Source organism: Mirounga leonina, unplaced genomic scaffold, assembly GCF_011800145.1.
Source record: "Mirounga leonina isolate KUSES-001 unplaced genomic scaffold, KU_Mleo_1.0 Mir_170, whole genome shotgun sequence".
Classification (NCBI taxonomy): domain Eukaryota; kingdom Metazoa; phylum Chordata; class Mammalia; order Carnivora; family Phocidae; genus Mirounga; species Mirounga leonina.
The window spans coordinates 37,000,107-37,008,272 of NW_023270433.1; the positions used below are offsets into that span (position 1 = coordinate 37,000,107).

Consider the following 8,166-nt stretch of genomic DNA (forward strand, 5'->3'; position numbering starts at 1 on the left):
GGTGGAGGTGGCGGAGAGGTGCTGAAGGCTGTTTTTTAAAGGTCATTGAATTCAACATCCTCTTCCGCCTCAGATTCCTTCCACGGATTCTGAATTTCCTGAGAGGGGGGAGGAGGAATGGGGGTGATGGCTAGCTGTGCCCTGACTTGAGGAGGCTTTCCGACAGGGATCGAAGGGAAACACGAGAGGGTCACGTGCATAAGGGTAGAGGGGCTGGCAGCGCAGGGAATGTGTTAGATGGAGGGTCAGACCGCCAGAGAAAGGGTCAGGCCTGGCCAGGCCCGGGGCAGGGAGTCAGGGCAGGGGCCGGTAGGGACGCGAACCAAGCAGCAGTGAGCTACCCGTCCTGGCGCAGGAGGGAAGCTTCCCACCTCCCCAACTCATGTCCAGGCTCTGCCTCTCATTAGTAGTTCTAGCTGGTAACAAGTTCTAGAAAGAAATGTCTTATCTCCTTTAGAAAAGTATCTTAATCCACTTTCCAGGCTGGGCGTGGAGGGAGAATCGCCCTGTGGGAGGGTAGATAGATCCCACGCCTCGGCTCTGTCCTCCCCGTCGAGTCCTCTCCACAGCTCACTTTGGAGTCACCCATGTTTCTTTAAAGCTCTAACTTGTTTGGCTTGAAATCAGCCTCCCTGAAACCTGAGCTCAGTTCCTGTTTCCTGTTGTGCCTGCCTCTGTGTGTGCATACACGTGCAAGTGTGCATTTCTCGGTGTTTCTGGGTGGGGCTGGCTTTTAGTAGGTCTTACTAAGTCTCTGTGGCACTGTGACTCTGGCCAACCACATCTCTGCCCCTTTCTGTGTTTCTGTCACTGCCTGGCTCTTTGTGTCTGGATCTTTCTCTGTGTGCCATCTGGTGTACCTCAGCCCATCTCTGCGTGTACCTAGGAGTGACTCTCCTGCCAGCCCACTCCCGCTCGTCTTACCCCCGGGCATGCCTCCTCCTTAATTCCTGGTAATGAGCTCCCTCCTCCTTGCAAACTCTTTCCCCTTGATTTTGTTTGTCTGAAAACCTGGGTGGGGCTCCCCCTAGGCTTGGGGAAGCATGGGTGGGGTAGAATTGGGCGGGGTGGGAAGGGGAGAGGAGGGATGACTCCAGCCCAGACAGAGACCCCAGAGGCCAGAGGTGCCCCTGATCTCCCAAGGAAGGGTCTTTGGGGGTGCTAGCCTAGGCAAGGCTCTGCAAAGCCTCACTGGGAGGAGGGAGCCTGTTCTGGGGTGGGGCCCTGAGCTGTGGGCCAGGGAATGCTGGCCGTGCAAAGGGAGGAGAGACTGAGGCACTGGGGCCCTCAGGGAGACTGGAGGGGGCTCACGCAAGAACACCTCTGAGTCCTAAGTGGGCAGCAGCTGGGGGTGGCCTCCTCAGGGACTCAGCGTCTCCCCGCCTGAGGCCTCAGCCTTTCGTGCCAGGTTTATCTGAGGTAAAGGAGAGAGGCAATGGGAACAGGCTCTTTCGGGTCTCTTGGCTCCTTGGCTGCCCCAGAGTGGCGTGAAGGGGAAACTGAGACCCCGAGTCTCACTTGGGATCATAGAGCAATGCAGCATAGCCTGCACTAGAAGCCAGCATCCTGTCCCCAACCTGGCTCCCTGTAGCCCCTTTCCCAGACAGTACTTTCCAACAGCTCAGGGAGCAAGGCTCTGGGTCTAGATCACCAGCCCTTCTGAGCTGTGGGCCTTAGGCATGTGGAGGTCTCCATTCCCCCAGATCCCATCTCTGGCCTGCTCTGTGCCTCAGGAGGCTGATATCTATGGGGTGCACCCTCGGGGCCCTCTTGCCCCTGGCTTACCTTTGGCTTTGGCAAGAAGGAGGCACAGGCAGGAAGCCAGAGGGCAGGGAGGGTGGAGTGGGGGTGTGGGGGAAGGTCAGGGCCTTCATGTCTTTTCCTGGGCTTTCACTGCATCCCAGTACCACCGGTCTCTTCGGCTGCCTGCTCTTCGTCCTCAGGCCTGAGGACTACCCCTTGTTGGTTCCTGTGACCCTGACCCTGCCTCTGTACATCATCCCATTCACAAGCTCATGTCAGTGAAGCCCTCTGAGGACGTATTGGTCCTGCTGGATCCCTGACAGAGTCCACCCCTCTGCTCTTTAGTTTCTTCATCTGTACAATGGGGCCAGTAATGGTACCTCACTGGGTTGCACAAGGTGAGGATTAAGTGAGTTAGTACACGGACACAATAACGCCAGAGGCAGCAGGAAGTACTGCAGAATAGAGAATAATGGTATTACTGCTATTGTTTTGTCACGCGTCCTTGTGAGCTCCCTGTATACTGCGGAGAAGGAAAGTGTGACACCAAGCCAGGCTTAGAGTGGAATGCCTGAATCCCCAAGGCCATCTCTTCCAGCTCTGGGCTGTTTGCCGCTTCTGGGGGCCTTAGTCAGCCAGGGAGTCTAGTCCCAGTCCCTCCAATTCACTCGGACCCAGCTTTTCCTGAGAAGACTGGGGTGAGGGGAGATGGAAGCCAGAGACCCCTTCCCACCCTGGCTCTTCTCCAGAAAACTCAGGCTCCTGAGAAAGGGAAAGGTGGCTTGGGTTGAGAGTGGTTGTAGCAATGAATTAGGGGTTCACAGGGTGGTATATTTGGGATCAGGGGAGAGAATAAATCCCAGGGAGGTTGAATCCCAGGGAGAAGCAAAATCCCAATCTGTGTTTCCTAGCCTTGTCTCACAGCCTTATCGGGAAGTCCTTCCGCAGGTCTCACTGCTGGCTTGCTTCAGCTCCTCAAGAATGAGGCAGACCAGGACAATTAGCATGATCCTGGTGGCCTTTTCTAGTTCTTACTAGCACACTGGGAATTCCAGCAGCTTTTGGAGTAGGGAAAAGATCCTTGCATATGGTCAAAGCACAGGAGGCCCCGGGGGTGAAGGCCGGGGGGCACTGGTCAAGGTTGCTGGTGGGATGAGGTTATGAGCAGGCTGTAAAGTGACTCACCTGATCCCTCTCGGGGTCCCTTCCCTTGACCACCTTGGTCATGCCTTCAGGTCAGAGTGAGGTATGGTGTGGTGCGGAGAAGGGGTAAGGGTTACCTTTCCCATCCCTAGAGCTCTCTGGGGACAAAGCCTTAAACCAGATTTAATCACCTTGACCAGCTGCTCCAATCTCTGGCTCTGGTGTATTCCCACCATCCTCTAGCCTCTGTGTTCTTCTGGAAGCCTGAGACTAGGGATGGGCCTTTGCCAAGCTTCCACACTGCTCTCAGAGCCAAGTAGGCCTGGCTGGGAGAGGCTGGGTGAGGGGAGAGAGAACTCTGGGAGCCCCGATAATCATCTGGACATGGTCCACCTCTTGTCTCCACGGAGACACCCCCCATAGCCAGGGAGGCACCTGGAACGTCCTGCCCACCACCCTCATCCTTTGCCTCTCTGCTCAGGGTCACTGCCAGGGCCTGGCCGGAAATGGGCCGAGGGAGGGGGGGAGGTGGCCTGGCCAAAGCCAGGAGGCAGGCTGCTGGTCAGAGGGAGCTCTTTCCTGGTAGAGGTGGCCTTTAGCTGGAGGATCCTTAGTTCCACGTCAGGGGTGCGAAGGGGAGAGTGACCACCGCCTGTGGATAAAATCTTCCCTTTATTGGGAGTAAGGGTTTGAGTCTGAGCCACTTTGGGCCGTTAGACATGCATGTGTGCCCACATACACGTGAAGGTGCGTCTGCTGTGACCAGGGAACATGGGGTGTGTGTGTTTATGCTCACACAAACACATTTACACCCTCACTCACTCACGGACACCCCCCCCACTCACTCCACGCTCAACCCGTCTATATCCATGCATGCACACTCATATCTGATATTGATTCACACTCATCCATGCACTCAGATGCTCAGACACACTTAGAACCACTTATGTGCACTCATGTATGCACATAATCATATGGACACACACATTTATATTCCATGTCCTTACACTTACACACACTCACAGTCATGCATGCTCGCTCACTCTTAAACACACACTTACACAACACTCACACTCAAATAGACTCCTACTCGTGGATGCCCAGAGCCACATATTTGTGGATGAGGGCAGCAAAGGCAAAGGATGCATCTAGCAGGCTGGAAGTGTTGGAGGGGGGGCAGTGCAGAGACAGGGGATGAAGAGATGGGGGTCACAGGATGTGGGGTTGGTCTGGATGTGGAGTTCAGAAGTCTTTAGGTTTTGGGGTCACAACCCAGATTTTCAGAGCCAAGGGTCAGGAGGCAGGAAGTTTAAAGAATGTGACTGAGAGTCCCAGTGTCTGGGCAGGGCACAAAGTAGCTGTTGACAAACACTTGCTGAATAAGAGAACAGCAGGATTGACCCAAACGCCCCATTTCTTTTTTTTTTTTTTTCCAAACTCCCCATTTCTAACCAGTAGTGCTGCCTGTCTGTCTCACAGAAGTTTAGAATCCCAGGCAACCAGACTCACAACCCCAGCATCAAGAGTCACATGCTCTACCGACTGAGCCTCCAGGCACCCCTTTGGGCATGGCTTCTAAACCCAGAGACACCTAACTGCAGAGAGAAACCACAGCAGACTTATCTGCCTGCGGATGAACAGAAAGGGACTAAGCTCTGGGCTGTCCCAGAGATTTGAGTCTATCCAGGAAAGAGGGGACCTGTAGGAGTCTCTGGAGGTATGCAGGATCAGGGAGACCAGTAGAAACTCTGCCGAAGGCTCCCAGAACCATCTCATGTGTAATGTACTATCTCTGGGCTTTCTGCCAGAGGTCTTGGGTTTATTTCATTCGTTTGGTTATTATTTCATCAAATAATTGTCGAGGATCTTTTTTGTGCCAGGTTGTGGTAGGTGCCAGGAGTACTATAATGAGCAAGATGCATATAATACCAGGTAGGAAGTGTCTGGATGCAAAAAAAAAAAAAAGTGGAATTCTGACTCAAAGTGGCTTAGGCACCGATGGGAATGCATTGGCTTACATAAACTGAAAAGTCAGAGGAAAACTTGAGGCGAGGCTTAATCTAGCACTCAGGTCCTTTCTCTTTCTTCCATGGTGTCAGCCTCATTGGAAGCCTTCCAGCAGGGAAGAGGGAGCATCGGCATTGGCTTCTCCACGGTGGCACCTTTGTCTTGGCACATCATCCTATTCAGCACCTTAGCCTCTGGCCACATCCCTGGTTCTCTTTCCCTTCTCATCTCCCCTCCTCACTTTCTTCCCCTTGGTATACTCTAAATTTTGCTTTGTTTTGCTCAAGTATTCAACTGAGTAAATGTCTAAAGGGTCACCAGCACAGGTCCTGAGATTTCCTTTAATGGGACCCACTCTCCTCAGGGTTTGAAAAGCAGTTTGCGGCCCCTTCCCCACCCGCACCCCACCCCCATCACAAGGGAATAGCACTCTCTCGATAATGACTGCCACTTCCATGTCTATTCCCCAGAGCAAGCTTCATGGAGACAGGGAGCCATGGGTCTGGTTGTAAAAGCTAGCCCCTGGTATGCTGTAGGGGGCTCAATAAATATTTGTGGGATGAATGCATGGGATTATTCAGACACCTCCGCCCCCCTTGAGGCCTGCCTTCCTTTCTCTCTCTTTCCAGGGAATGGTTATGACCAAGCATTAGAAGACCCAGAAACTTTTAATGGGGTCAGCTGTGGAAGATGCTGGTGGAGCACACACACAAAAGTTGTGTTCCCCAAGGAGAGGAAGGTTAGGAGTTCTCCGTGGACCTCAGATTGGTGTGGATGTGAACCCAGGAGGGAGGAGGCAGAGATGACTCTAAGGTTCCACCCCTGGGTCCCTCGATGGGCCTGGACACAGCTGGGAAGGGCACCCAGCCAGCCCCTCTGGCACTGGCTCTGCCTGCAGATCTTATCTGGGTCAGGCTGCTGCGTGGGACTGAGTCATTGGACCTGCGGCCTAGAAAACAGTTCTGACGTGGAAATGGGCCCAGACGAGCGAGTGGAGTGGGTGTCTCAATAGTTTGTCACCAGCCTAGACATCCTCACGACTCACGCTTCCTGTCATCCCTGGATCACCTTCATGGTCCCCACTCATCTCTGACCTTGTCACTCATTTGTCACTCTCACTGTCATCCCTGCGTCAGAGCCACTGGCCCTTTCTTAACCGTGCTGCCACTTAACCCAGTTCCCATCATGGTGTTACCTTCTTCAGCTTGCCATCGTCCCTGTCCCATCGCCGTCCGTGCTCAAGCCTGTTGCTATCTGAACCAACCCAGTCTTCTTATCACTTGCCTCTACCCCAACCCTGTTACTGGTTAGTTCCACATTCATTTCACCTGTCACCTTGAGGTCACCACCTGTTCCTGTCATCCTGGTCACCTCTGTCACCACACTCCTCACCACCTCTCCCAGTCCGCATCACCTGTAAGTCCTCTGGACTGTCATCGGTTCCCCTTGTCCCCTCTGTTGGTTCACCAGCACGGCCCATCTCTGCCTCCCCCCGGTGCTATCATCAGCTTCCTCCTTCTCTCCACTCCTCTTCTAGGTCCCCAGAAGTGGTGTAGACATCCTCAACGTGTGCGCCTCGGAGCCTTCGCCCGGCCTTTCCAGCCTCCGGCCTCCTCCAGACTTCCCTACCTGGGACTGCCATGCTGTTTCCCTGCGTGCTCTGCCCTGGCACTCGGCTTTCACCCCGGGAGGGGCCGGACCCCGGGGCCTGGCACTTACTCCCAGGGGCCCGGAAGAGTACTGTCAGAGGCTTGCCAGGAGCCCTGACTCTTCTCTCCCCGCCACCCATGACATCTGGCTATGCTTCCACCCAGCCTGGACCTAAAATCTCCATTTATTAAATTGATTATTATTTCCCTTTTTAGAATTCCCCGATGCCCCCGCAGACTATTACCTATCCCCTTATGAAACACTCTCACGGCCCCCCAGGACCTTGACACGTCACACTTATGATCAACTGCTTTTTTGTATAATCATGTGTGTAAGGCCATCTTGCCCACCAGACAGGACACACTGGGAAGGCAGGGACCGGGTCTGTCTAGGCTGCTGCCGGTCCCCAGAGCCTGGCACAGTGCCTGGCTTCTGGTAGGGGCGCAGTGGACATCTACTGAGTGAATAAATACTATTTATTGAGTACTTAACAGTGCCAGACACTGTGGTAAGTGCTGTACACATATTAACGTTCATTCTCTGTCATGTTTTGGTCTCCCTTTTCACTTTATTTACTTTTGGGCATTTCAAGGGCTTTTAGCTGATTTGGCACAAGCTCTTTTGACAAAGTTCAAGCAGAGAAGCACATTTCCAGTTACTCATCAGAAAGTGAGGACACTTAGAGAAAGTCAGTTACTCACAGAACAAGGAAAAACACTTCCTTGTAATTAGGGCAAAGAGAATTGCAGCTTGTAACACTGCTTCTCGATTTCATTTTTCTGCTCTCTGAGGGAGGTGGAAGAAGCTGGGGGCTAAGGTGAGGGGGCCGGGGGGTACCTGAAGAAGATCCTTTCTCATCTCTGGAAAACAAGAACTAGATCCTCACCTTACACCATAAAACTTGATGTGTGTGTGTGTGTGTTTTCAGATTTATTTATTTGAGAAAGAGAGAGAGAGAAGGGGAAGGGCAGAGGGAGAGTCTTAAGCAGACTTCGCACTGGGCATGGAGCCCAACATGAGGCTCAGTCACAAGACCCTGAGATCATGACCTGAGCTGAAACCAAGAGTTGGTTGCTCAACCAACTGCGCCACCCAGGTGCCCCCAAACTGATGGTTTTAAGAGATAAATAATAAGGGGTTAAAATAAAGCTGGATGTTTCTTATATCCTTTGTCCCATATATTTCATCCCTGGGAAAATAATTGGAGATGTAGACAAAGCCTTTGCCCAAAGATCTTCATTGCAATGCTATCTATACCACTGAAATATTGAAATACAAATATATATTTATGAATGGAAAAAAATACAAAATTTAAAAGTTGAAAAGACAGATGAAATAAAGTATTGTTTGACTCTTAGTTATTGAAATCATAGTCCTGAAGAGTTCATTATTCTATAATCATGGCATTCAGTGAAAAGCGCATCATACGAACAGGCTTACATGGAACTGTTTTCAATTATGTCAACAGAGTACTCAGAGGGCACCTGGGTGGCTCAGTTGGTTAAGCGACTGCCTTCGGCTCAGGTCATGATCCTGGAGTCCTGGGATCGAGTCCCACATCGGGCTCCCTGCTCGGCGGGGGGGTCTGCTTCTCCCTCTGCCCCCTTCCCTCTCGTGCTCTCT

General features: G+C 52.5%; 1 long non-coding RNA gene across 1 annotated transcript; it reads left to right on the forward strand.

Moving 5' to 3' along the window:
- Positions 1-460: 460 nt before the first annotated feature.
- LOC118018020 lies at positions 461-7,910 on the forward strand. The gene is made up of 3 exons (XR_004681293.1): positions 461-953; positions 5,523-5,632; positions 6,431-7,910. It is a non-coding gene; the product is annotated as an uncharacterized LOC118018020 (long non-coding RNA).
- The last annotated feature ends 256 nt before the right edge of the window (positions 7,911-8,166 follow it).